Raw genomic sequence first — 26,451 nt, forward strand, 5'->3', positions numbered from 1 at the left:
TTTTGTTCTTTTTTTGTTAACATGAGGGTAAAGTGTCCAATATAAAGAATTAATTGCTTTTTTATTGTTTATAATAAAAACAATAATAATGTAACTATTCCACCATTATTCTACCTTTATCTGTATATATAAATACTTCTGTGTATTTGTTCTCTACTTACTGCTTTTGCACTTCTGATTAGATGCAAACTGTATTTCGTTACCATGTATTTATACATGTGTAATGACAATAAAGATGAATCCTAATCCTACATCGCACGCATGCACTGAATATAATCCACTCCCTCTCGTGTGATATGCTTAAATAAATTAAATATGGACAAATTACAGAGTTTTGCAACAGCAAACGTGATAGTAGTAGTAGAGGTGGCAGAAATGACTTAAAGCATACAACAAAACATAGGAATGACTAGTGGTGGGGGAAAAATGGATACTTTGTAGCATGGTGATATTTTGTTTGCTAATAATGTATGGATACAGGGACAGCAGAAATCGATACTTTGTTACAAAAAGGTTTTTGTGCTCTGACTTCAGAGCATGTTGATCCTTTTTCTGAGCAAGAATCCTGACATTCCTTCACTGTCCAAATGTGTTTAATAAACATGACAGTTTACTTATTTTAATTTAAGACATGTTTTATTTTAATGAAGTTTAAAACTTTTTTATTTAATGTAAAATTATATTTTGTTTTAATTTACTTTCAAATTCTTCAGTTGCTGAAGGGGCTGCATAGTTTTCATAAACTGCATAGTTCAGAATAGCTATAATTGTACCAGATGGTTGTTCAGTTAAGTTGGACTAGACTGTAATACAAACCGTTCAGTTTGTCAACAATCAAACTGAAATGAGAGAAAGACTGAGTGTGAGACTTTGATATTAGAGAAAATGATGATTGATAAAGTTTACCTTTATGTACAGAATCTGAATATCGCAAAATATTTAAAAAAATTGCAATAATATCGTATCGTGCGTTAAGTATTGTGATAATATCGTATCGTGGGATGTATGGTGATTCCCACCTCTAGGAATGACTATTCAGGAATTCTGTGAAATTTCAGTCCAACCAGAGTCTGAACCTAAATCTAAGAGGAGAGAAAGAAAGGTGTGCTAAGCTTGCAGGATCAGTCCCGAGACGTTTTTTTATGATGTACTGTTGTTAGTACGTGTTTCCATTTTGAACAAGTACTACGTGAAAAACAGTATTTCAGTCTTTCATTTGTATCATTTTTTTTTATCCCAAAACTTGGCTGTTCTGTGAGACTGAAAAGTGCATTTCGATGTGTTCAACACAAAAGGTGGAAATTTGGAAAGCGTCTGAAAAGCTCTGGAGGTTCCTTTGGGCTGGCTGTTCTTTGAGGCCCACAGGTGTGCAACCATCTGGGGTTCAACCGTTGAACCAGTGTCCCCACTCTGCCAGCTAACCAAAAACTGACTTTGATGCAGCCTCCCATTGACTGTCATAGTTTGTCTGTAGTCGCAATTAAAGTGTGTGTGTGTGTGTGTGTGTGTGTGTGTGTGTGAGAGAGACTATTCATGCAAATCTAAGGAGAAGTGAAGATGAGTCCTGTTTGAACGTGTTTGCATGTGATGTATGTTTCTGTGCAAATCTCCATGTTTACATGTTTGTTTATCATGAAGTGTGGCAGTCGTAGAGAAACGTGCACGTAGTTCCCCTCTCTCAAACCACACATTTCACATTTCACTAGACCACATGGTCAGTTGCTAACCTCATTATATGTATTAAAGTGTTTTCTTGGTTACAGTACTGCTTACACTCTTAGATACGGTACAGTTGTAAAATAATGGCAGCAGAATCATGTCCTCGTGTCCTCGTGTCCTCGTGTCCTCGTGTCCTACTTCTACGTTGCCATGACAGTTCTTGTCATGTTTTGTCCAGAATTTAATGCTGCTTTTGAAAGCATGCAAAACGGTGTCATTTGTAACAAGTAATACGCAAACTCGCTGTCACCACAGTCCATGTAACGTAAAAGTCGGGGCATGGCGTGTGTAAGAATCAACAAAGCGGCCGTTGTTAAGCTGCTAAACGCAGGATGGAAACACTGTGACGCAGAGAAGAGTGCGTGCACGTCCTGTTCTTGGTATTCATTTTTGGGAGGATTTCTAGGAATGTGAGGCGACTGGTGTTTTGGTTTGGTTTTTCTATTTCCTGTGCTTTTTTTTTTTTTGTATAGACGCGGCGTATATGCAACTTTTATTGACATTAATATTAACAGGGTCAGTGAGAGAGCTGGAGAGGTCGCTGGTTTAAACACCAACACAAAGCTCAGTTTTGTTTTGAGCAAGTGAAGAAGCCTTCAGTCAGTGACGCTTTTTAAAGATGGTTTAAGTGTTGTAAAAGCTCTTATCCTTCATCAGTAAGTCACACTGCCTGTGCTTTGGATGTCAGAAAATTAAAACCCATCATTTTGACTCTGTGTGATCAGATGGATGCACCCAGTTCAGCACTGGTCCTCACCAGTAATCGAAACATTTCACCAGTTTGTGAATGTCAAAAAAAACAAAAAAAAGTCTCTGAAATGGAAAAAAGACAGTAAATAAATCATTTTTGTTGCCACAGTGTAATAATTTTAGTGTTACACACAGTGAAGTTTGTTGGATTGGCAGTTTTAGATAAACTCATAATTCTGCTTCATGATGATGATGTTGAGGTTTGACTGTCAGGTCCAGTCTCATGTCCCTGCAGCACAGATGCATAGCAACAAGCATTATCTTCCTGCTCGACGACTATTATTTCTCTCACATTATTTGCTTCTTTCTTTTTCACAAAGCAAAAATAAAATTTTAAAGAGAAAAGTAAGCAAACGCCGGGAACGTTTCTTTTTCAGTGTGCAGTCAATCTGACATCGGAGCTTTTTCTTTCTTTTATATTTAAGGCTGTTTGCATTTAATACCAAATGTAGTATCAGTGATAACATCCATCACTAGCATCACTCTTGGCAGTTAAGAGTCGCTGCCAGGAAGGCTATCAGTGAGGATTATTTCATAAGAGACTATTTCATTAGAAACGTTGCTACATATTGAAAGCGCACAGAGCTGAGCGGAGGAAATGATTTGGAAATAGTGCGTTCGAGTTTCCTGTTGGACACAAAACGTAGGATGTGTTTGTCCGCACATCAATCATGTGGTCATTCTACTGACGGTGGGAAAATGTTTCCGCTTGTTGCTCACTAAACAAGAATAGCAAAAGAATATGAATCTGGAAACCTGCCTTTGTTTCATGTTTCAGTTTATCTGGGAATCTCTGACAAAGTAACAAAACAAAAAGATCATTTGGGACCATCAGCTGTTATATCTCAAGAGCATGTGACTGCCCCGCCCCTACTGAGGGCAGTAGACCTGCTGGAACAATCTAGAGATGAGAAACAGTAAATATGTTTGCAGATTATTTCTGTTTGTTAAGTAATACAAAAGTATGACTTTTTAAAGATGCAACGCTTGAGGAAATACAAATTTCAAATAAACAAAAACTACTGTAGCCACTGCAGGCAGCCTGAGCACAAACGGTTTGTGCAACATCGCTGACTGAACTTAAACCAGCTGCATGTTCAGTGGGTGTTGGCACAGAGCAAACACTGAGACTCTTGAGTCCTACCTCATCAGTTTAGGGGCCAAAACAGCCATTAACATCATTTATCGGCACTGCAACGGGACCTCAGGGGGAAGTAGAAAAAAGCATGTGCGCTACGTTGGCTACTTCAAAAAGTCAGGAAATCCTCCGGTCTATCAGAAGCTTAATTCCTGGTAACTTGTAGCTGCTGACATCTGCGAGGATCACATACAGTTAAAAGTAGGGCTGCTTACTATGAGATGATTACCTGATATAGGAGCGGAGAGAAATGTGTGAACGAGAGATGTGCTGCATCAATTATTTGTTACTTTTGTTACCATAGTGATGCTGGAGAGAAGTAGCGATGCATCATAATGACCTACTTGTGTTGTTGGCAGTGTGGTTAATGGCAGCGTTCACACTAGCTTGTATTTGGCTGAGTAGAAGTGAAGACACCTTAAAAAAAAGAAACATTTGTTACTGTGAAGTAACAAATGTTGCAGCTGCACCAATCAGATCGCTGCTGCACAAATTCAGCCCAGTCAAGTAAACATATGGCTTCACATCTTCATTAACTAATTAGTCTCAAGCTAACACTCGTGAGTTTTTGCATTTAACTGGAAGACAAATGAAAGGAAATTGGTCCAAAGTGCTGTGTGGTCGCCTCGTGACAGTTGCTGCGTTACTTAGATGTCAGTTTGCTGCTGTTGCGGAGCGGCCTGAGACAGAACCAGAGCCGGCAGACGTTTCCATCAGAGGTCGACTCAGGTTTTCAGACCATCTGGCGCGAGAAGGCTGGAGCTGCACTCCGTACGTTGTGACTCTCTCTGTGCCGTGGCCGGCGACGTTTGACTTGTGCTTTCAAGGTCACGACCCTCGACTCATTTCCTTCCAGGCACCATTCTGACAGCAGGGTTAAGTTTATCCGATACCCCTGGATAAGTGCTACTTGAAAGTGCCAAGTTTCTGGAAGCATCCCTCTTAGCTTTGATGCTCTGGTTTCTGTTGTGACCCCAGTCCGTCCATACTGGCCCTCAGTCCATCTGGACAGGCCACACACACACACACACACACACACACACACACACACACACACACACACACACACACACACACACACACACACACACACACACACACACATCATAGCAAAGAGCTTCCACCCCAACAGGACATTTCCCAGATAGTTTTTTCCCTCATCATCTGCTGTAGTGGATGTCCAGCATCAACTCTCATTATAATAATAATGATTTCTGTGTCTATATAGATAATAGACGTCACTAATGTGGTGATTAAGCATTAATATGCAAAGCAGCATGTATTGCCCCCTATAAGTTGACGGAGTCTATAATTACCATTCCCAAATATTGGCGAGGTTTTGGCTCTGTGTGGTCGTTCGCAAAGTAACTCTCCACCGAGAGCTGCCCTGGAATTTGATGAATCTTTGAACCCTGTGTGCAGCCGGCTGGTTTCACAGGCCTGAGGAATCTTTCAGTGGCCCTTGGTGCCAGGAGGAGGGCACCAGGTGTCGGGCTCAGAGCCTCGGTCCTCCCTTCTCTGGCTGACCCCGGGGTTTTCGGGGAATTTGGGAATTGCTGCAAACTAAGAAGAAAAGAATTTTTATGCTGATCCAGTAAATACACACTGTGTGTATATGGGTGTGCGTATGCATGTGTGCATGTTTGTTATGTTCTAAATGTGGGACAGATCGACACTCTCACTCGTAGCTGTCAGTTTCTGCACGATAGCGGCGCTTTCTTTGGTTTGTCTCGCTCTGGCTGTCCTTGTAGACTTGGCTCTCTGAGAGGAGTCAGCTGTGGCTGCAGCATCCCCCTCACAGGTGCATCCCATCCTCCATCAAGGACACACTGGCTCATGAAGGAAAGGAGAGGCTGTGTGAGCACCAGGACTTACCTTGTGAATCTTTCAACAGAAACGATAGAAACCCTCATTGCACTGGTTAATTTTTATCTTTGTGATAAACAGATTTATTGGAGAAGTTCCTGTTTATTCTTTTTCTTCTGTAGAGAAAAAACATTTAGCTTGCCAAACCAAGACACACCTTGTTTTCTATGGTTCTTTTCTCTTTTTTACAGCGTTCATTCGTGTAATGTGGTATCACTTGAACAAGCAGCGACTAAAAATGGAAAAGCCCCGTTTGGTTTTCATTTGAGATAAATACAAGATTTGGTTTTTGTCTTTGATCGTAGTTTGGGCTGTGGCCTAACAACGGTTTCTCAGAATTTTACGTTTACACTTTAAACTCAAACGGAGCTTCTTTTACCTCAGATTGGGTTTTTTCTGAGTCTCCGAGTCTCTATATATGAATACAACTTGTAAAATGAATGTAGTGCCTGCAGGGCAACTCTTCTGTAGGCACTTCACTGTTTCATGTTGAAGCCATTATTACTGTTAGAGTTTGCCACAGATGTGATGCTCTGCCTTTGGTGTGACACCATCTTTGTTTTTAATCGAGTTAGCTGCAAGTTTGTGTAGGGCTCGACAAGAAGACCTGAAACCAGGTTTATTATCGATGGGGCAATGTTCGCCTTGTAATCGGCAGGTTGCCGGTTCGAGCCCCGGCTTGGACAGTCTCGGTCATTGTGTCCTTGGGCAAGACACTTCACCCGTTGCCTACTGGTGGTGGTCAGAGGGCCCGGTGGCGCCAGTGTCCAGCAGCCTCGCCTCTGTCAGTGCGCCCCAGGGTGGCTGTGGCTACAATGTAGCTGCCATCACCAGTGTGTGAATGGCTGAATGTAGTCTAAAGTGCTTTGCGGTCCACAGGGACGAGTAAAGCGCTATACAAATACAGACCATTTACAGAATCTTAACCCTTTAAAACCGGTCAGAGCAGCACGCTCTGTTTTGCGTAACTATTTTAAAATCCCGGTAGCTCTGCAACCACGTGAACTAGCGCAATAATTTTTTTTGCATATGAAACCGGAGGAGTTGTACTTACATCTTATGCCATCAGCTTGTCCTCGGTCACAGTTTCCTTCCACATATAGTTTTGCAAAAACTGCATAAAAAGCACTTGCAGCAACAAAAACATAATATTCCAGAAACACACTTTGCCGATCCGATCAGCTGTTTGTAACACTTCCTACATTGAAATAGACGTCAGTGCGAACTATCGCATGTCCGCCATGACCTGCCCGAAACCAGAAGTGACGTCATTTTTGCGGAAATGTAGTTTTTTACCATCAGGGCCTCATGAGCCTATACTGGTGTTTTTAAAAGTTATGTTTGACTTTCTGACTTTCTGTGTGGTTTCTGGGATGCTTAGGACTCATATTGCACTGCTGGAAATAGTTTATTTTGATGCATATGCTGCTTTTTTGCAGATTTGCATTATAATATTTATTTTCGTTTTTCCTGCAGTATATAAAAATTGGTGTATTTCAAAAATAAAACTATGAAGACACTCAAAATAAATTTCCTGTGGTGGGAAACTATTTTGTGCAACTTTTTTGTATTTACAGTTTTGAGGGATAAGCCTCTTAAATTTCTCTAACTAGAAATATATGTTAAAAAAACAAAAACGATTTTCAATTTTTTTGTAGTTTATTGCACTTTTTTGCAATTTATGTAATTACTATGCACTTAATGCAGACATATTATTAAAATTTGGGCTATAATGGTTGTATTGATGTATAGCAACTTGAAATGCTCCCAAAAATGGCTCCACAGCATGTAAACATATAAAGTGAGCTCTGGCGGACTTGGTTCTATGGTCGGTCTTAAAGGGTTAAAAAACCTACAAACTGGGCAAAATTATGTTGATGATGTCAGTTAGAGGTTCCTAATAAAACGGCAGCTTTGGTTAATTTTCAGTTAATTGCTCAGCTCTAACTTTGCAGTTGTTTTTTAATTTTCATAATTTATTGTGAGTCACCTACAGCGCAGGGTCACGGCTTAGGAATGCCATCAATGATAGCTATTTTTGCAGGATAGCTTAGAGGCAAAAAGGGGAGGAGTGGGAAAATGGGGACATGGTTTTACCTGTTCTAACGCAACATCGTTAATGGAAGGATGGATACTGTTCAAACATGAATTTCAGCATTATAATTATATGAATTTGGCTGTTGGCCGAACCTTAAATAGACACAAAGTAATGTCAGAAAAATCCAGCGCTGTGAAGTCAGGAATAATTCCAGAGTTGTGCATCTATAAAACAAGTGATGAAGAATTTCTGTGTGTGCATAAAAAGAACATGTGCACGGCTGGGGGCAACGGGGGCTTTTGGTGACAGTAACAGATAAGTACCTGAATTCAGTCCTTAGAGTTGCTGTACCAAACAAGCACACTCATTTAACTCACTGAACGAGATCTCAGATATCATCAGCTCACAAATCATCACATTTATAGATCATTTTGTGCTCGACCATCTGCGCTCTGCCTAAGAACTGCATGCTTGTAATGACTGCTGTGATATTTTTGTTTTAGCTCAAATTTAATTGGTTGCAATAGGAAAAAAAAAGAAATTGTCACTAATTCACTTTTTGCACGCTTAGATATGCAACTTGTAGGCCTGCTTGATTTTTTAAAAATATTTCAGTTTGCTAATACTCTGAAATCTTTGGCTGTTTCTGTGCAAAACGATAGACTCTGATTCATTTTGATGGTTACCAAAGACGGTGCTAATTTTCAGGCTAATATCTTTAACAGTCTTTAGATTTTCATGCTTAACCCTCGTCTCGGACTTCGACGTATCACTTTATCTCTCGGTCGTCATGCCGACACGAGTCACAGCCGTGTAGTGCACTGATGCATTACTCTGTATGACACTTGCTAAGAAACATTTTGTTCCATAGCTGATGGCAAAAGGTTTACGTGCATTTTCCACAAGTGACAGAGAGCAAGGTCAGGAAGTATGAGTAATATATTTCACATATTATATGTGGTTCACAAGAACCATGACTTAAAGATTCAGTGGAACGACAGTCTGTCCAAATTTAATTTAATGCAGCAATGACATGCATGCTGCGTAATAAAGATATTCAGAAGATATTTGATATTGAGGTCGACTGTGCCCTTCCTTCCTTCTGGGCCCTGGACTGCACCAGCTGCTCCTGGAAGTTTGACTAAGATGTTAAAAGTTTTATTATATATTTTGTCAAAGCATCTGAATCAAATACATAAAACATGTTGGGTGTTTTCAGTCTCTCCTCTTCTTTTTACTTTTAGTTTCTCTTTGTTAAGTTGTCTTATCTCAGTGTTTGAACCTGAAGAGAAGGAAGGACACGGTGAACCTCGTTTGACTGATTACTGCACGCTGCCCACCTTTTTTTTCTTTCTTCAGGTTAATGCACAGAGATATGGAAGCCCATTTCCGCCACAAAAAAACCCCAAACATATCCATAACTCGAAATTTCAAGTTATTTTCTCAAACTTTAGAGTTCTGCCAATCAGTAATCTACGTAAATGACGTCATTTTCTTGTTACCCGGAAGGATATGGCGCAGGCGAGTGTGCACTCAAAACCGGATCGCAACAAATTGGCACTTTCGAGAGTACATTTGCTGATAGTAACGCCATGTGATTCAGCTAATAACACAAGGATTTCAGCGTTTGTGAAGCCACGCTGAAAATAATCAGCAATTTGTGCATTCATGACTGTAACACTGGTAGCTTAGCTGTAGCATTTGTAGCTGAGGGCTTCAGCTTCAACAACAAGGAAATCATTTACGTAGATTACCGATTGGCAGCGCTAACTTGAAACTTATTAACTCAAAATTTTGAGAAAATAAGTCAAAAGTTCAAGTTATGGATACTTTTTTTTTTTTTTTTTTTTTTTTTTAGTGGCGGTAATGGGCTTCCATACAGAGACGATGGGAATAGCACATGCTCCCTGATTATTAATGACAAACTGTTTGTGACGTCATTTCATTTCCCACGCCACAGCTCACTTTTGTCCACCTGTGTGTCCTTATTGTGGTTATTTTGTTTCACTTGTTACTTATTTATACACCGATTTAAAAGACAAACAGGCAGACGGGAGAAATGAATGCAGTTTGATGTCCAGTGTTGGTCAAGTTACTTGAAAAAAGTAATCAGTAACTAATTACTGATTACTTCCCCAAAAAAGTAATCCCGTTACTTTACTGATTACTTATTTTCAAAGGTAATTAATTACTTAGTTACTTAGTTACTTTTTAAAAACACGATTTACAACCTGAATAGGTGATAAAGTGATAGATCTTTCAGCCCAATTCTACTTTTTCTACATAATCAACATACAAAATGTAATCAAATGGAAAAGTCTCTTTTTTAAAACTTGTTTTATTAGTTTTAATCTTTTAACTTTATGCATCAAGCAAAAATTTAATTATCTGCAACATTCTCTGACTGGAAGAAATTAGTTTAATATTTAAACCTATTTTCTGCACATTCCAGCACATAAAATAAAATATTTTGTGTGTTTACACTCAGTCTTTCAAATAGATGCAAGTAAAACACAGCAGAAAATAAATAAAGTCAAAGACTAGCGGTCCTGTTGCTCTATTTTCACCTGTAAAGCAGGAGTGGGGTAGGCGGAGGGTTACCCTGGTGCAGGTGTGCAGCGGTCAGTGGAAGAATCCGCGAGTTTCTCTGTGAGTTTCCCATTACGTCGTAGCTACTCGGTGCTTGTTCGGAAGTTTAGGGGTTTTTTCGCTGTAAAAAGAAGTTTTCTTCCCACGCACAACGGACACTAATGTTTTTGTCACTTTTTATGGAATCAAACTCAAAGTAAGGTCAGTACTTCCACGCTTTAAACGCTGCTCGCTCATACTCTCTCTGCACTCGATATATGATCCATTGTTGATCTGCACACAGCTGTTGTCACGAACGTCGCACTCGCTTACGTCACTGTCATGAGACATTCTCGCAAAAAAAATCACGGTTTTAGTAACGCAGTAACGCAGCGTTCCTACGGGAAAGTAACGGTAATCTAATTACCGTTTTTGCAATAGTAATCCCTTACTTTACTCGTTACTTGAAAAAAGTAATCGGATTACAGTAACTCTCTGTTGATGTCAGACAATAACTGATGACACTTCCCTTTATTAAACTTCATTGCTGTTGATGATCACAACACACAGTTTCACCGCTGAGATTGTGGAAAAGGTCACACCTCATCGCCTCAGGCAGTTTCCCATCCACACCTATAGGTGTGTGTAACATTTTTTGCCTCTGTCTGGTTTCCGGTCTCTACTCTCTCCGTCCTTTAGAAGACCTGCAGTGCAGGAAATTCAGTGGATGCTAAACCGAGACGTCGTGTTATTGTGCACCCTGAGTTTAAATTCCTTGGTTTTTGCAAGTTTCTCTGTTCCTCATTTTCAACATAGCAAACTTCATGCTTGGGTAACAGTAAGATTGCCTTTGCTTCCTTAAGAAATCATTTTCCCCTCTGTGACAGTAGAAAAACAATATATTTATATTAAATACAGTCTGAGAAAAGCTGCTTTATTCACGAACCAGATATTTTGAGACCTATATTAAAGGTGCCAAATGTTACTGAACAGTTTTCTGTTGACGGAGGTTTTTGTAAAGGATCACACAGATCTTGTCACAGATCTGCACCCTAAATCCCACATGATAAAATGTAGCTCAATATAAATTTGTTCTCTTAACAGAGGATTTTAATGTTTTAGCAACAGAGGAAAGAGGTTGCAGGGTCACGAAGTTCTAACTTTGTTATATCTAAATTTGCTTCACTTCATCACAGTTTACAAGATGTGGACTTTGTGTATTCCAGCACCTTGTTTCCCATCCTTTGTGTTGTAAATTTGCTGGTGGGTCATTGTCCTGTTGCATGACCCAAAGTTGACCAAGCTGTGGGACAGATGGTCTCACATTTGACTCTGGAATACTTCGGTACACAAAGGAGCTCATGGTCAACTCGGACTACGAGGTGCCCAGAACAAAGAGAAATCATTGCTCCCTCCCTGCTATATGCTGAACGTTATGACCGAACATCTCCACGTTATTCCCATCTGTCCCAAGGACGTGATTCCAGAAGTCTGTGCTCAGATCCAGCTTTGCAAACTGAAGCTATACTGACATTTTTTATTGATTTATTTAAGAGAGAAGAGGCTTTCTTCTTGCAAACCACACTTGTTTAGTCTCCATCTTTGCACTGTCATAAACTTTAACACTTAGCTCCTGGGTTTACTGCAGTATCTCTGAGCTTTGTTGTGGACACTCCTGGGAGGATTGGCAACTGTCTTGAGTTCTTCCACTTGTAAATTATCTTTTTATTGAAGAAAGATGGACTTCAGATTGTTTGGAAATGCCTTAGAAACCTTCCTAGATTGATGCGCAGCAACTGTTGGATCTTTAAGGTCATCGATGATGTATTTCCTCAAACCTGCAAAATGACAAAGCATCTGCTTTTATAAAATTAGTCACAGTCTTCTTCTGCATCTTATTTATGCTCTATATGTTTATTTGTTCCCGTGTTGCTGCTGTAACAATGTGAATTTCCCATCTCTGAGACTAATAGCGGCTATCTTATCTATCACTATCGCTTCACCCGGCTGCAGCTAGTGCTCCGTGCTCACAGAAGTGAATGAACCAACCCAATATTGTATGCATTTATCTTATTTGGATTTAAAACCACTTATTTGTTTATTTATTTTGTAGACATGACCAAACTGAAATTTCTACTGTTTATGGGCTACGTCAATTCAATTTTATTTATATAGCGCCAAATCACAACAAAAGTCGCCTCAAGGCGCTTCATAGATACAGAGAAAAGCCCAACAATCATATGACCCCCTATGAGCAGCACTTTGGCGACAGTGGGAAGGAGAAACCCCCTTTTAACAGGAAGAAACCTCCGGCAGAACCAGGCTCAGGGAGGGGCGGGGCCATCTGCTGTGATTGGTTGGGGTGAGAGAAGGAAGACAGGATAAAGACATGCTGTGGAAGAGAGACAGAGGTTAATAACAGATATGATTCAATGCAGAGAGGTCTGTTAACACATAGTGAGTGAGAAAGGTGACTGGAAAGGAAAAACTCAATGCATCATGGGAATCCCCGGCAGCCTACGTCTATTGCAGCATAACTAAGGGAGGATTCAGGGTCACCTGGTCCAGCCCTAACTATATGCTTTAGCAAAAAGGAAAGTTTGAAGCCTAATCTTAAAAGTAGAGATAGTGTCTGTCTCCTGAATCCAAACTGGAAGCTGGTTCACAGAAGAGGGGCCTGAAAACTGAAGGCTCTGCCTCCCAAGGCAGTCAATATCAGTTAGTCATATTGGGTTATAGCATCAGTAGTTTGTTCAGTCCTCTCATCACTAAATTATCCTGATGGGACTTTAAGTTGAGAGAAGGACGACAGAGGTTGGGGGCATCACCCTGGAACACGTGCTTCGAATGTCAAGACTGTCTGACTTGGTCAGAAGTTCAGTCATTCCGCATTCTTGACTAAAGGATAAAGCAGCCCTAATCCCCTTTACCAGGTAGCTAGAGTTGGCAGCGGAGCCAGAAATTCCTGCAGCATACCGATTTGGGGAAGTTGCTATGGTTTGGATGGACAATTTCAACAACAATAGAGTTCTCTTATTCAAAAAAGAAAACGGGGTTTAACTTTTGTGAGAAAGCCACCGCAGAGGTAGGGACCATATGGAATGTAACACATTAACACTTGTAACAATGTAACAATGTAACACATTAACACTTGTAACAATGTAACAATGTAACACATTAACACTTGTAACAATGTAACACAAGTTTGTTTCCTTAATGATGAATAAATGTTCATCATCCTAAAGTCGGGTGAAGAACTCAGACGAAGAAAGAAACTGCTACGTATCGCAGATGATGAAGGTATTTAAGGAGGCGTTTCTAATCTCGCGACAGGCCGACCAGGGTAGACTATAGTGACAGCAGGCCCTACTGGGCTTACCTGGCTGTCAGACTGAGCTGAGAGACCTGCCAGCCTTGCTTCTAAGAGTCCAATGTCAGGGAACAGGATCAGTTGGACAAGAATAAGTTCAGAGACAGAAGGCAGCCTCTAGCTCCTTTATCTGCCTCAATAATGCTGCCAAAGACGAGGGCGTCCACAGAGGTGGAGCAGCATTACTGACCTGTCCTGCTGCTCCTCTCGGGCCTGGTGGATTAGCTGTGAAAAGGCCCCCAGAGAAAAACTGTGGATGAACTACACTGGCCTGTCTTTGTGCCGTCTGTCTGCTGGGCTGGGGAGCACTGACTTTAGCCCTCTGTCAGCTAAGACCGGTGAAACCGCTCAACAAAAGCCATTCATCTGTTGTACTGTACATGCCAAATGGCTGACATTCCTCTTCCAGAGTTGTTTTGTAAGCCGCATCTGTCTGTCTGTCTGTGCAACTACAAGTCTGTTAAGAGAAGAATGGTTTCTGTGCAGCTGGGGTTTCCTGCATTCGATCTGATTAACCTTCTGTCCGCTCATTACTGACCAGACTGACCATTACTGAACTTTTTTTCCTGGTCATTTAGTCACTAAGACACAAGTTTATGCATCTGCTTGTACAAAAGCGCCACTATCTGTGGTCGCATGCACACTCTTTGTCAGACAACAGTTTATTGTAATTTGGAGAATCAGGTTTGTCAGCCGTTACATGTGACGCTCTGACTGGTAAAATCGTTTATGGGCTTAAGTTTATATCACTCGTGATTTAATCCTGCATCCTTTAATTAAATTCTTTGATTTAATTGTTGGATTATTCATTATTGTAATGTAACTACATGATACACATGAACGCAAAGAGTTTGCAGATTTCCAGCTGGAACATTAATAATTCAAGATTCAAGACGTTTATTGTCATATACACTGAAAAACACAAGTGGTTACGCAGAGCAAGGAAATTCTCTTCAACTAAATAAAGCCCTAACTAAAATAAAGAATAGACTTAAATCTGAGCTTATGTAGCTTATGTGTGGGTGTACTGCAAGTGGCTGAAACACTGTCACAGTGGTAATATGTTCAGAATATACAATATTAAGATTGTTTCAATTGTATGAAGTTGTATTATATTGTATAGAAATGTACAAAATGAACCATATTAATAGTTTAATCAGTTTTCTGTGATCATGACACGTTTACCTTTCCTGGTAGAGAGAGCGCCCAACTTCAGTTCCAGTTTTTTTTCTGCGAAACACATGAAGGAGATGAGAGCTGTAGCCATTTTCTTTTCTTTCTACTTTACTGCATTAAATTAGAAATGTATCCCTGGCTGTTAGGTTGAAGTTTGTGCTTTAACCCTTTAAAGCCGGTCAGAGCAGCACGCTCTGTTTTGCGTAACTATTTTTAAATCCCAGTAGCTCTGCAACCACGTGAGCTAGCGCAATCATTTTTTTTGCATATGAAACCGGAGGAGTTGTACTTACATCTTATGCCATCAGCTTGTCCTCGGTCACAGTTTCCTTCCACATATAGCTTTGCAAAAACTGCATAAAAAGCACTTGCAGCAACAAAAACAATATTCCAGAAACACGCTTTGCCGATCCGATCAGCTGTTCATAACACTTCCTACGTTGGAATAGACGTCAGCGCGAACTTTTGCATGTCCGCCATGACCTGCCCGAAACTGGAAGTGACGTCATTTTCACAGAAATGTAGTTTTTTACCATCAGGGCCTCATGAGCCTATACTGGTGTTTTTAAAAGTTATCTTTGACTTTATGACTTTCTGTGTGGTTTCTGGGATGCTTAGGACTCATATTGCACTGCTGGAAATAGTTTATTTTGATGCATATGCTGCTTTTTTGCAAATTTGCATTATAATATTTATTTTCGTTTTTCCTGCAGTATATAAAAATTGGTGTATTTCAAAAATAAAACTATGAAGACACTCAAAATAAATTTCCTGTGGTGGGAAACTATTTTGTGCAACTTTTTTGTATTTACAGTTTTGAGGGATAAGCCTCTTAAATTTCTCTAACTAGAAATATATGTTAAAAAAACAAAAACAATTTTCAGTTTTTTTGTAGTTTATTGCACTTTTTTGCAATTTATGTAATTACTATGCACTTAATGCAGACATATTATTAAAATCTGGGCTATAATGGTTGTATTGATGTATATCAACTTGAAATGCAAAAATGGCTCCACAGCATGTAAACATATAATATAAGCTCTGGCGGACTTGGTTCTATGGTAGGTTTTAAAGGGTTAAGTTAGTTTAGGTGCGCATTTTAACATTAAGAATGTGTACATTTTATGTATTTGTATGTTGTTTTTTTTAACTAACACTGATTGGAGAAACAGTTTCTTGTGTCTCTTGTCCGTCCGTCCGGTGGCCGTCCTTTGATTCGAGTAGTAAATTGTTTCTCATGTTAGGATGTGAGGAATCTCCGATTGCCGTATTCTTAATGAAGCTGATGTTAGTGCTTCCTCTTTGGTGCGTGTGTCTGCGTGTGGTCAGATAGCTTTGGGTGGAAACTGCAGTAATTTGTGGATTAAAAAACTGTGGTTGTTATTCTGTAACAGGGCATTTATCAGTCTGGACGTGTGCAAAACTCTAAATTAGCCAACATTGTCATATTAATGCATGTAATTACTTTATTCTACAGCCACAGATGAAATGCTGAAAATGTTTATTAAATGCTTTTTCCAAGATAATATCACGCCGAGCTCTCATCACTGAGCTATATCATGTTTAGGTGGAAGCTAGCGAGCTAACTTCCTGCTAACTTCTAACTCCGTTAAATGTAATAAATTCTGTTTTCATGGATGTCTGGATGTTAAACTTAATTGTTATATCTGGTAAAGCAGCAACGCTGATGATTTTATTAAAGATGAAAGAATTCAGACAGTTTTTAACTCTCAGTGATGCCGCAGTGTTCGTTTGACCTGAATAGGACGGAGTTTAGGACCCAGATTCCTCCACGAGGCTCCTGACTACGGTAGCCGTAATGCTCCGACAATCCATCAACATGTGCGGCTTCGTAGCTTAGCAAAGTCGTTTTTTGACAGATTTTTGAGCGGCGTGTAGCACATAAAATCGTTTCGAGGTCAGTAAGCACAGAATTCACACATAAGGCGCACTGTCGATTTTTGAGAAAATTCAAGGATTTTAAGTGTGCCTTATAGTGCAGAAAATACGGTAAATTGTTTCTCGTGTGAGAATGTGAGGAATCTCCGATTGCCGTATTCTTAATAACGCTGATGTTAGTGCTTCCTCTTTGGTGCGTGTTTCTGCGTGTGGTTAGATAGCTTTGGGTGGAAACTGCAGTAATTTGTGGATTAAAAAACTGTGGTTGTTATTCTGTAACAGGGCGTTTATTGATCTGCACGTATGCAAAACATTGTTATACTAATTACTTTATTCTACAGCCACAGATGAAATGCTTTCATACTATTTCTCAAAGTGTTTATTAAAAGCTTTTTCCAAGATAATATCACTCCGAGCTCGAGCCACTGAGCTAATAGCCTTTAATCAGTCAAAGCAGAGACAGACAGTCGGCCTTAATCCAGTTCCGAATCCTACTTTTGAAGATAAATCTGACATTTCAGACGGACACCACAAGGGCCTGATGTCACTTCAATGCACGTGACGCATTTATCAGCGTGAATTCAAGCCTACACGGGGCGAACCGTTCCCACAGTTAAAGAAACGTCGCCCAGAGGACAAATGCCCATTCCCAACCGGCTCACCGTTTCAGTGGCTGGAAATCCCCTCACGCACAAAGAGGCCAGATATGATACCACAGCACTGCAGGCCAGGGAGGGACAGTATTGATACTGTAAGCACTTCTGTCTGAGAAAATCCTTAAGGGACTGCAGCCAATTGTTGTTAATTGTATGGGGCCACATTCTATCCAACTGTCGCTGGTATGTGCTACTTGTTCTGAATAGGAGACAAGTATACGTACTGGTGATCGGCACTTGTGTTTTGTTCTTGAAACATTTTGGTTTTGTGGATTGCCCCATTTTCAGATGGGGTTTTATCGATGTCTGAAGCTCACGTGTACAATCGCATTGTTCGCCTTGCACAAAGAGCTGAGCTGTTGTGCACGCTCATATAAAGTTCATTATCATTTTAGCTGCAGGCTTGCATGCTCCCACATCTGTAACAATGGAGCTGAGGAAATATATCGATACGTTTGACCTTTTCATTCAGAAAATAAATCCGAGATTAGCAGCAGGGGACATTTATCTGTGAGGACAGGACGTGCGGCGCTCGGTCCTGGCGCTCGTCTAGGATCAGCGAGGTACCCTTCCTGGTACGTTGCTGTAATTTTTATTAGAAAGACAGAAAGAAGCCGACGAGTCCACAGACCCACGATGACTTTGTTCCTCTGGGCAGTATAATGAAGCTCTCAGTGGACGACGTGGTTTGAATGCACTTCAGACAGAAAGGGGAGAGATGTACAGCCCCATATGCATCTACTCACCACATCATATTTCTACAGCCATGAATGAGGCCCTCACACAGGCACCCCCTCTGCTGCCAGGCAGTCAGAGCCAAAACCTTTCACAACACGTCTTCCACACAATGCAGAGAAAACTCTTTCTTGGGTTTGCACCGAGCAGAACCCTCGGGGAGGATAGGGTCTGTCTTCATGCTGCAGCAGCACGGCGAGCCTCAGAGAGCTTGAAAGAGAAAGAAAGACGGGTTGCTTTTCTCAGAAATCTGGCGAGCAACGTCGTATTACTCTCGTCCTTCATGTGGTCTGAAGCTCTTTTTACATGATGTTTGCAAAATTTGTTTTACTTTTGCTTCCCGACCGTGGTTTTGTTTTGATTTGATTTGATTGTAGATGCGATGCTGATGGAGGTTAACTGTAATGAACAGTGCCTCTTAGTGTTGCGTTGTGTGAATGTGACAGATGTCAGGCCGTCAAACTGGCCAATGAGCAGATGTTTCTGCAACTGTAATTAAGTCAGCGAGCTATACTGCTAATGGTAACAAATTACTGTTTCTCTGGACGTCCACAGAACACTTTTTAGTTTTTATTACAAGAAAATCTGATTCACAAAAATGTGAAATTAAATTTCGCTTTTAAACATCTAATCAGTCATATTCCCCCAAACTGTACATCAGCCTTTTTACAAGATCTCAAGTAAGCGCGCACTCCCAAATGACCTTTTTGTTGTTTTTAACCCATCACTCAACAAATATTCAGAGAATGCAAATGTTTCTCAAGTCGTATATGATGATGACTCTTACAGAACTTCCTTTTACTTTGTTTACCCACCTCAAGACAAGGTTTTAGGGGATTTTCGCTCTCTAAGCCTATTTTAGGCTTTCATTTGTGTTTTCTGTGGGTATGTACAGCCTGTTTTTGACAGCATGTGTGTCCATTGTTGTTCCTGCAACGTGAGGCGCTGTTGTCTGTGGTCTAATTTGGTCAGAGTCGACTAATCTCAAAAGGTTTGCATGCCAGCTGCAGGATTAAGCAGAGGTCCATCGCTCTGTGTTGCATGTGCATCGTAGCCAGTCGTGAGTTGCACAGGAAGCTAGCGTTGGTACAGTAACCTGTCCTGTTCACGCTCTTGCTTGACTGCAGGGTGCGATACCTCCGCATCTATCGTCAACTGCATCTCGCCGTCTTTAAAGCTGCACTGAACCATGTTGAGATCTTATATCCCATCCCCACCCCCAATTTTTCATCCCAGTTTAATTTAGCATTCCACTTTTGATAAGGAATATTGTAAAGCTGGGACACAGACAGGAAGCCTGGAAAAAGCAAGGTACTATTTTGAACAGTCCTATTGTCCGCAAACAGGGAACGGCTGGGGGGGTGGGGGTGCATGCTCCTGCTCTCTATCTTCCCCCTTCCAGCTCTGATCATTCAGAGGGTCCTCTGTCCCCCCCGCTCAGCGTTGAGCTCATGGCAGTCACACTCTAAAACATGTGCAAAGGAAGGGGCAGGAGTGTGAGGTGGGGGGTCCGTTATGTAACAGTGCCTTCCCTAACAGGAGCGTCGTCTCTTAAAGATGTAGTGTGGCAGAGGTGCGGCTGAATTTGAACATCAAAAAACTATTAAAGGAGACGAGGCAGAGATGATGTCAGGTTTTTGCCCCCGCCCAACCGCCTCCTCTCAAACGGGCAATCCCTTTTTGTTTTTAGGATATAACAATATAATGATGCCACATGCTAACAATAACTGCTTTTAGGAAAGGGTGGGATGACATGATGAGAGCAAGGGAATGTTGGCCTTGGACTTTTTTTTTTATAAATGGAGATGTAAATATGGAAAGATTTATGTGGAAAGAGAAGGGCCTGCTTGGAAAAAGTGCGCTCGGAAAATGATGTGTTGTCATATCTTTGCGTTGTCCCAACTATAAACTGTAATTATGTATAAACTGTAAACAGACTTTTGAACATATGCGACAATAAGTAATTTTTATAAGGTTATGAAGCGTGTTAGAAGTTTCCCAGGCTGACGAGTGAGTGTGTGAACTCTGTAACACCACCACAAGGCCACACAAGACATTTACCGCACACACACACACAAAAATGGGGAGGGGAATCAATGTATGTTACAGGAAATGTGTTCTTGTTTTAGTTTTACGGGTACTCGGGGTCTCATAGCTGCATCCTCCCAACTGTCAGAAGCCCTTACTTCTTTAGGTCTAAATCCCTCAGAGACAATGAAAGGTGTCGACTCGAGCAGGCGTCAATGTAAAGCATCCAAATAACACAACAAAATCAGAAATGATGACTATAGTGTATGAAATTAAGACATGAGACGGCTTAAAAAGCCACAAAGTAAAACTTTTTTGAATTGATACTTCCATGCAGGCAGCTTATCGGTGGTTAATAAATCGCTGTAACCGTTTTAATTGCTGGGTAATCGGGATAAAAACAGCACAGCAACAAACACACAAGCTTGTCATCGTCCCAGAAGGCTGCGCAAACAAGATGAAGGTCATAGGGCTGCAAGTACGTCATGTATGGGCCACCGCACTGAGCAGCATTAAAGGCTGTGCATACTCATACCAACATGTGCACATATATGCAGCTGTGGATACATGTACTGTGTCTAGCAGCACAGTGCGTATACGCGTGCACGCTCCTAACACTTGTCCTCTTACACTTCAGGGGCCTCTATGTAGGCTACATACAGTGTTCACCCACGCGTTCCTGTCACTGCTCTCGTCTTACTGACTGCTCTGGCTGAGCCGCTGAGCCAGCTGGTGATAACAACACTTCCTCCGTGCTTCCCTCTTGTTGCTTAGCTGTTGTGCTCTTACCATCTGTGGCAACGGGCTGGGGCCAAAGTGTCGTGTTACTCTCACAACTGGAGACCCAAGATGCCGAGGACACACAAGCACAGACACAATTCTGGGGCGACACACAGACAGCAGTTACAGTTGTCACGAGACGTGGAGGTGAGGAGGTCTGAAAAATGCAGCAGAGGGGTCAGCAGAGGGGTCAGCACAGGGGTCAGCACAGGGGTCAGCACAGGGGTCAGCACAGGGGTCAGCACAGGGGTCAGCACAGGGGTCAGCAGAGGGAGACTCAACAGCAGACAGTTCCTTGAAGGAATTATGCACGACGCTGTGTAACATTTAGAGACTCAGCCAGTGCCCCGTGTTGCAGTCGGGAACCACAGAAAAATGTAATGGGTTTTGCACTCCACCTCTCCAGCATGCTTCATAAATTTTGGCCATGGTACATTTGCATACTTCTGCAAAACAGACAAACAGCACTAAAAAAATGTACCTCCGCTGAGCTTCTCTAGCTAAGTGGATGAACAAGGTGTTCAGACAGTGTGAGAGAAGGAAGATCTTTAAATGCTATTTCAGTTTATGCTACAAAGTCATACATGAAATCAAAGTTTATGAAACGCTGTGACCAGATGAAAAAGGATCTCCCTGCAACACTCAAATTTACATGTTCACTTATGACGAACTATTTTGAAAGTAACAACAACAAAAATAACTGGAAAATTCCAAATGGTAGAAACTAGAGGAAGTTATTACATTCAGTTCTTCTTGTGGGAAGAAATGTTTCCTCTTAGCGTCCATTTGCGGCAGCGCACGCCAAGTCACAACTGCAGTGACCCTGAGGCGCAAACTTTCCTCCAAACAAAACGACGATCTCACTTCAAAACGCTTCAGTTTCTTCAGTTACAACAAAAATAATAGAAATAAAAACGCATTTCACTTCACAGGCCAAAAAAAAAGATTTAATGGTATAAAAATTCCAAATCAATCACATGTAACATCTCGATGACACCATGACCTTTAACCAGTGACGTTAACACGAATTATAGATCTTGAAATTGTGTCGCAACAGAAGACAAAGTTTAATCAATAAGATCTCCTGTTAATGAACGTCCAGCTGCGGTTATGGCACGTCCATGTAGACTCTACATCGCTAAGCTTTAGGCGAAACCTTTTTCACTTTATGATAAAAACGAGCTCAAACTTGGCAGTTACAGCTAAAGATGGTCGACTGATGAGCCGCAGGTCGCGGTGAGGTGGCAGTAAAGAGAGGTCGGGAGTGTAGGAGGAGAGCTGGAGAGGAGGAAGGCTGTTCTGAGACAGAGGACAAGAGTGGCATGTGGCTGGATGGTATCCTTGGGAAAGTTTGCAGCTCTTTCTCCCACTCCCTGGATCTTAGCTGGGGACAAATACCACATGGAGCTGAGAGGAAGCCCGCTGGAGTGTGCAGGGCCACGAGCACGCAGGAATGTTTCACTTCAAACGGAAAATGTTCACAGCTGTTGCTTAAGCGATCTCTCTCACTGTTTCTCCACTTCTATCTCTCCATCTCTCTCCTACCTCTCACTGAGTCAGTGAGTCCCAGCGATAACTCGTATTTTTAGTTCTACTGTGGCTATTCTTGGCTTCCTCCGACAGCATCTCATGTGTTTGCTTTGTGTATGAATGAAAAGCATGTTCATTTTCTCTAAAAGTTACCGGGCGGGAACTAGCAAACTTTATGTACTACTCAACGCAGCGATGAACGTGTTCACATGCACATCACTAATTTGCACCTCTTGTTCAGTTTGCTCATCTCACTAAAAGATGAAGAATGTCCAAAATAGCCAAAACATCTAGATTTTAATATTTGATGTCACAGCTTTTGACTTTTCCTAGTGCAGAAAGAGAAAGCTCTCGCTCTAAGCCTTCACCTGAAACGCAGGAGCAGGCATCACGCACTGCAGCAGTGCACAACACGCTTTGTGCTGCGTGTGCCAACAGTGGTCATTCCTGCAAGTGCAACCAGTTTTCTGTCCATGCAACATCATGCACGTACCTTCTCCTGCTTACTTCTGTTGGAACATTGGAATGAAACCGTAACACTAAACAGATACAGGGCTCGAAAAATCGCTCCCGGGGCTAGCGATTTTTCCAGTCGGGCTACCAAAATCTAACTCAGCCCTGCCCGTCGGGCTATCATAGGAAAATATATGTCTATGCTTTTGCATTCTTTCGCCAATGTAGCTGAGTAATTATGTCATTGGCATCGATGAGCCACTGTCAATATGTGACATATTGAAATTGCGTTTGAATTTGCGCTTGTTTTTTGCTTTCACTTTCATTTTGCGATCGCGCGAACGGTGTGTAGAGAGCAGCAGCACTGATTGGTGAGTGACGATTAATTGCGCACCAATTCCTCTGACATCGTCTTATCACTCATTAGCTTACTATTCAAACGTGACAAGTGAAGTCTCTCGCAGCAAGCTTAAACATGTGAGAGCAGCAGGATTTCCGCTGGTATTTTAGTTCTGATCAGCCAAATAAGACGGTCAGGGTGAAGAAGGGGCAGCCAAAGAAAAGCCGACCGCAAAACGGAAAAGTTATGACAAATCAGACTATGAGGCAAAAAGAAAGCGCAGCTTTTTTGGTTTCATGGACAAAAGAATTTCTGTGGCTGGAATATGACGAGCTAAATAACATGATGTTCTGCCAGGTGTGTTGTGAGTTTCATTTGATTTCTGAGTCGACAAGCGCCTTTGTTACTGGGACCAGTCATTTTAAGAAAGACCCCATCAGAACTCATGAGAAATGCAAGAAATGCCTTATTGCCCAGTCTGCAGTATCTTTCCCAGAACAAACAGCAATTGGGGAAAAAAAAACATACTAAAAATAAACCAAACACAACAAGAACTCCTGAAAAATCTGTTTAGAACAGCGTGATGTTGCAAAGAGTGAACTACCACTAGCAAAATGTATCAGTCTTTGCAAACTTCAAAAAGCAAATGGCCTCGATCTTGGTTCCACTTACTTCTTACCCGTGACTTCAGTGGAAATTTCAGATTCAGGATCTGACACAGACTGATTCATGTTCACAGTTCTTACAAGTTCATAGAAATTTCTGTTCAATTAGAACCAAGTATTTGAGTTGATGGTTGTAATTTTTATACAGTTGTTGTGATTTGTATTTTAACAATTTTTTTGATTAACTTTTGTTTCCTTTACAATATTATACATTAATGTATAATATTGTAAAGGAAACAAAACATAAAAAATAGCTTTCTTTTTTAATCGGGCTACTTAAATTTATTTTGGGCTACCAAAAACTGAAGAATGCCTGCCCAAAGGGCTACCAGGGATTTTGAAATTTTGCGAGCCTTGAGTGACTTATGTCTGAATGACACAATGCTGTCACTTCAGCAGATAATTAAATGCAGCAAATTTACATGTTTGGGAAAGAAAAACTCAAAGTCTTGGCACTTCTAAAACGTCCCGTCGTGTGGTGGTTCGCTTTGTATCCAAACACAGATTGGGAAACCGCTCACTCGATTGTGGCATGAAAATACCGGAAGCCCTCGCCCGACCCACGAGCAAAAATGACAACAACACTGGATTTTCGTCCCCACATCAAGCAGCCTGAAGTCTGCTGACTTTGGTTTGGCCCGTGATAAGTTTGGGGGCTGCAAATAAACCTTGCACACACATACCACCATATAAAGTGAACATGTGTGTGCATGCTTCTGTGTTTGTGTGCACATTTATATCCATCGTGACTCATCTGTTTACGATTGGGTCGAGCTCTCAAGCTCCAGATCCACATATGTAGCAGTGACCACTTCAAACAAGAGCAGATCCTGATCGAGACGACGGACGAGTGTTCAGGTGCATTCTGTGAGTCAAACTTTTACAGTGTTGGTGTCAATCGCATCAATAATGTTTCTTTTACTGTTTAGACACAACAACACACTCAGCCCAGATGCTGTCACACGCACTAATGGAAGTTAAGTACAGGCGACAAACTTGGATCTGTGACTTGTGAAGCAAATGGATTAATTTGGATTTATTAGAAATGTTTTTTAAAAACAAAGGAGGAGATACGGTGCCTATGCACATCTATAAATCACATTATCTCATTATAGTAAAGTTGTCGTCTAAGGAGCTTGGAAAGGAAAGCGTCTGGACTTCTTTAAATTGCTCGAAGATGTTTCACCTCTGATCCGAGAAGCTTCTTCAGCTCGAGGGTCAAATGGTGGAGAGTCCCAGATGTCCCATTTGACCCGAGAACTGAAGAAGCTTCTCGGATCAGAGGTGAAACGTCTTCAAGCAACTTAAAGAAGTCCAGACGCTTTCCTTTCCAAGCTCCTTAGACTACGAGGACCTGGATGACTGAGAACCTTCACAGACATCAGACCTGTCTAATCACTGTACGTCCACCACCTCTTCAACAGCAGTAGGCAGGCGGCCTCATCTTTCTTCTTCACTTTTGCTCGTAGTTGATCTGATTTGTGGACAGATGATAAAGGCACAGTTCATTGGTACATCTGAGAAGTCGTCGCAGCTTTATTTTGTCTGATCTGACTCAGTGAACGTCTGAGCGAGCGTCGCGTCTTCATTAGCGAGCAGAACGCTGGAGCTCTTGATCCTACCAGCCGAATAACGAGTGTGTAAAGAGTTGGATAATTGAAATATTCGAGACATTTTGTGCCAGCATTCTTGTTTTTGTTTGTTTTTAAATGAAAATGTATTGTATTGTTATCAGGATGATGATATAATGGTTCCTGTGTTTGAGCACAGATCTTGTTACCTACGATCGACCTGTCTGAAAGCCTGCACCAGCCCCTGGATGTACACGCATGCACATTTACACAGTATACAGTACGTTTAATGCATATTGCAACTCCACAGACAGACATACAAACCTTGGGCTTAAATCAAGGTTTTCTTTTTTCTTCTTAAACCACTTCCCTGCCTTTCCCCGGCTCCTGGTGACGACATTCTCTTGGAATTCATCATTGCACTGGTGGTGCTCTCAGAGAGACTTTGTTGTTGAGATCTCTGCGCTCTGCAGCCACTAACTAGGACCATTTGGTGTCTCCTTTCACCACACTCTTTTCTTGCTCACTCTCCTTACATTAAATCTTCTCCTTCGTGCATCGGTTGGGAAGATTTTGCATTATCTGCTGTCGCTGGGGCTTTAAAGGGGTTGTTAACTTGTAATGGATGGGTATTTGTGATAAGGCTTGAGGTTTCCGAATGTTGCTTTTATGTGTCATTGCATTTCTGCACTGTATGTGTGCAAAGTGCAAAGGCTTTGAACTTGCATCTGCATCTGTATTTGCATCTGCGAGTGTTCGTAGGTGTTTGTATGTATGGCCACTGTGTAATAAAGCTCCTGCATGTGTGTATCCAGTGTCTGTGTGCAAGACAGACATGGGGGGCATGCTGCTGGGTGCTCCGGAGGCCTGCAAAGGGACAGCCTTCCCCTCCTCCCTAAAGCCTGTAGATTGATGGGGGAGGTGTTGCTCCTGCTCACTCATCCATCACACACTTTATTTGGGTTTTAGAGGAAAGGAAAAGAGGAAAAAAGGCAAAATAAAGGAAAAAAGACTTCCAAAAATATCAGTTGGGGGTTGGGGTGGTGTGCTCAAGAGCTGAGGAGGGGGAGGCCCCTTGTCCTGCATTGCTCCCCACCCTTGCTCGCCTCTCTTTAAGCAGATGTTGGAAAAGAAGTCTTACCCTTGTGACCCCCTGTCATTCTACAACC

The 26,451-nt window shown here is 41.5% G+C and overlaps 1 protein-coding gene and 1 long non-coding RNA gene across 5 annotated transcripts in view; one reads left to right on the forward strand and one right to left on the reverse strand.

Moving 5' to 3' along the window:
• Positions 1-26,451, reverse strand: part of ferry3 (FERRY endosomal RAB5 effector complex subunit 3) — a 231,544-nt gene continuing 205,093 nt past the window's right edge. The window contains exon 15 of the mRNA XM_085165999.1: positions 1-1,019. The gene's annotated coding sequence lies outside the window, so the exon portion shown is untranslated. The remainder of the gene's footprint in view (positions 1,020-26,451) is intronic.
• Positions 1,013-26,451, forward strand: part of LOC146515931 (uncharacterized) — a 112,448-nt gene continuing 87,009 nt past the window's right edge. For all 4 annotated transcript variants that reach the window (XR_014875039.1, XR_014875037.1, XR_014875038.1 and 1 more), the window contains exon 1: positions 1,013-26,451. This exon is cut by the window's right edge and continues 4,421 nt beyond it. This is a non-coding gene — a long non-coding RNA (uncharacterized LOC146515931).

The sequence above is a fragment of the Neolamprologus multifasciatus genome, chromosome 7 (genome assembly GCF_963576455.1).
Source record: "Neolamprologus multifasciatus chromosome 7, fNeoMul1.2, whole genome shotgun sequence".
NCBI classification, from domain to species: domain Eukaryota; kingdom Metazoa; phylum Chordata; class Actinopteri; order Cichliformes; family Cichlidae; genus Neolamprologus; species Neolamprologus multifasciatus.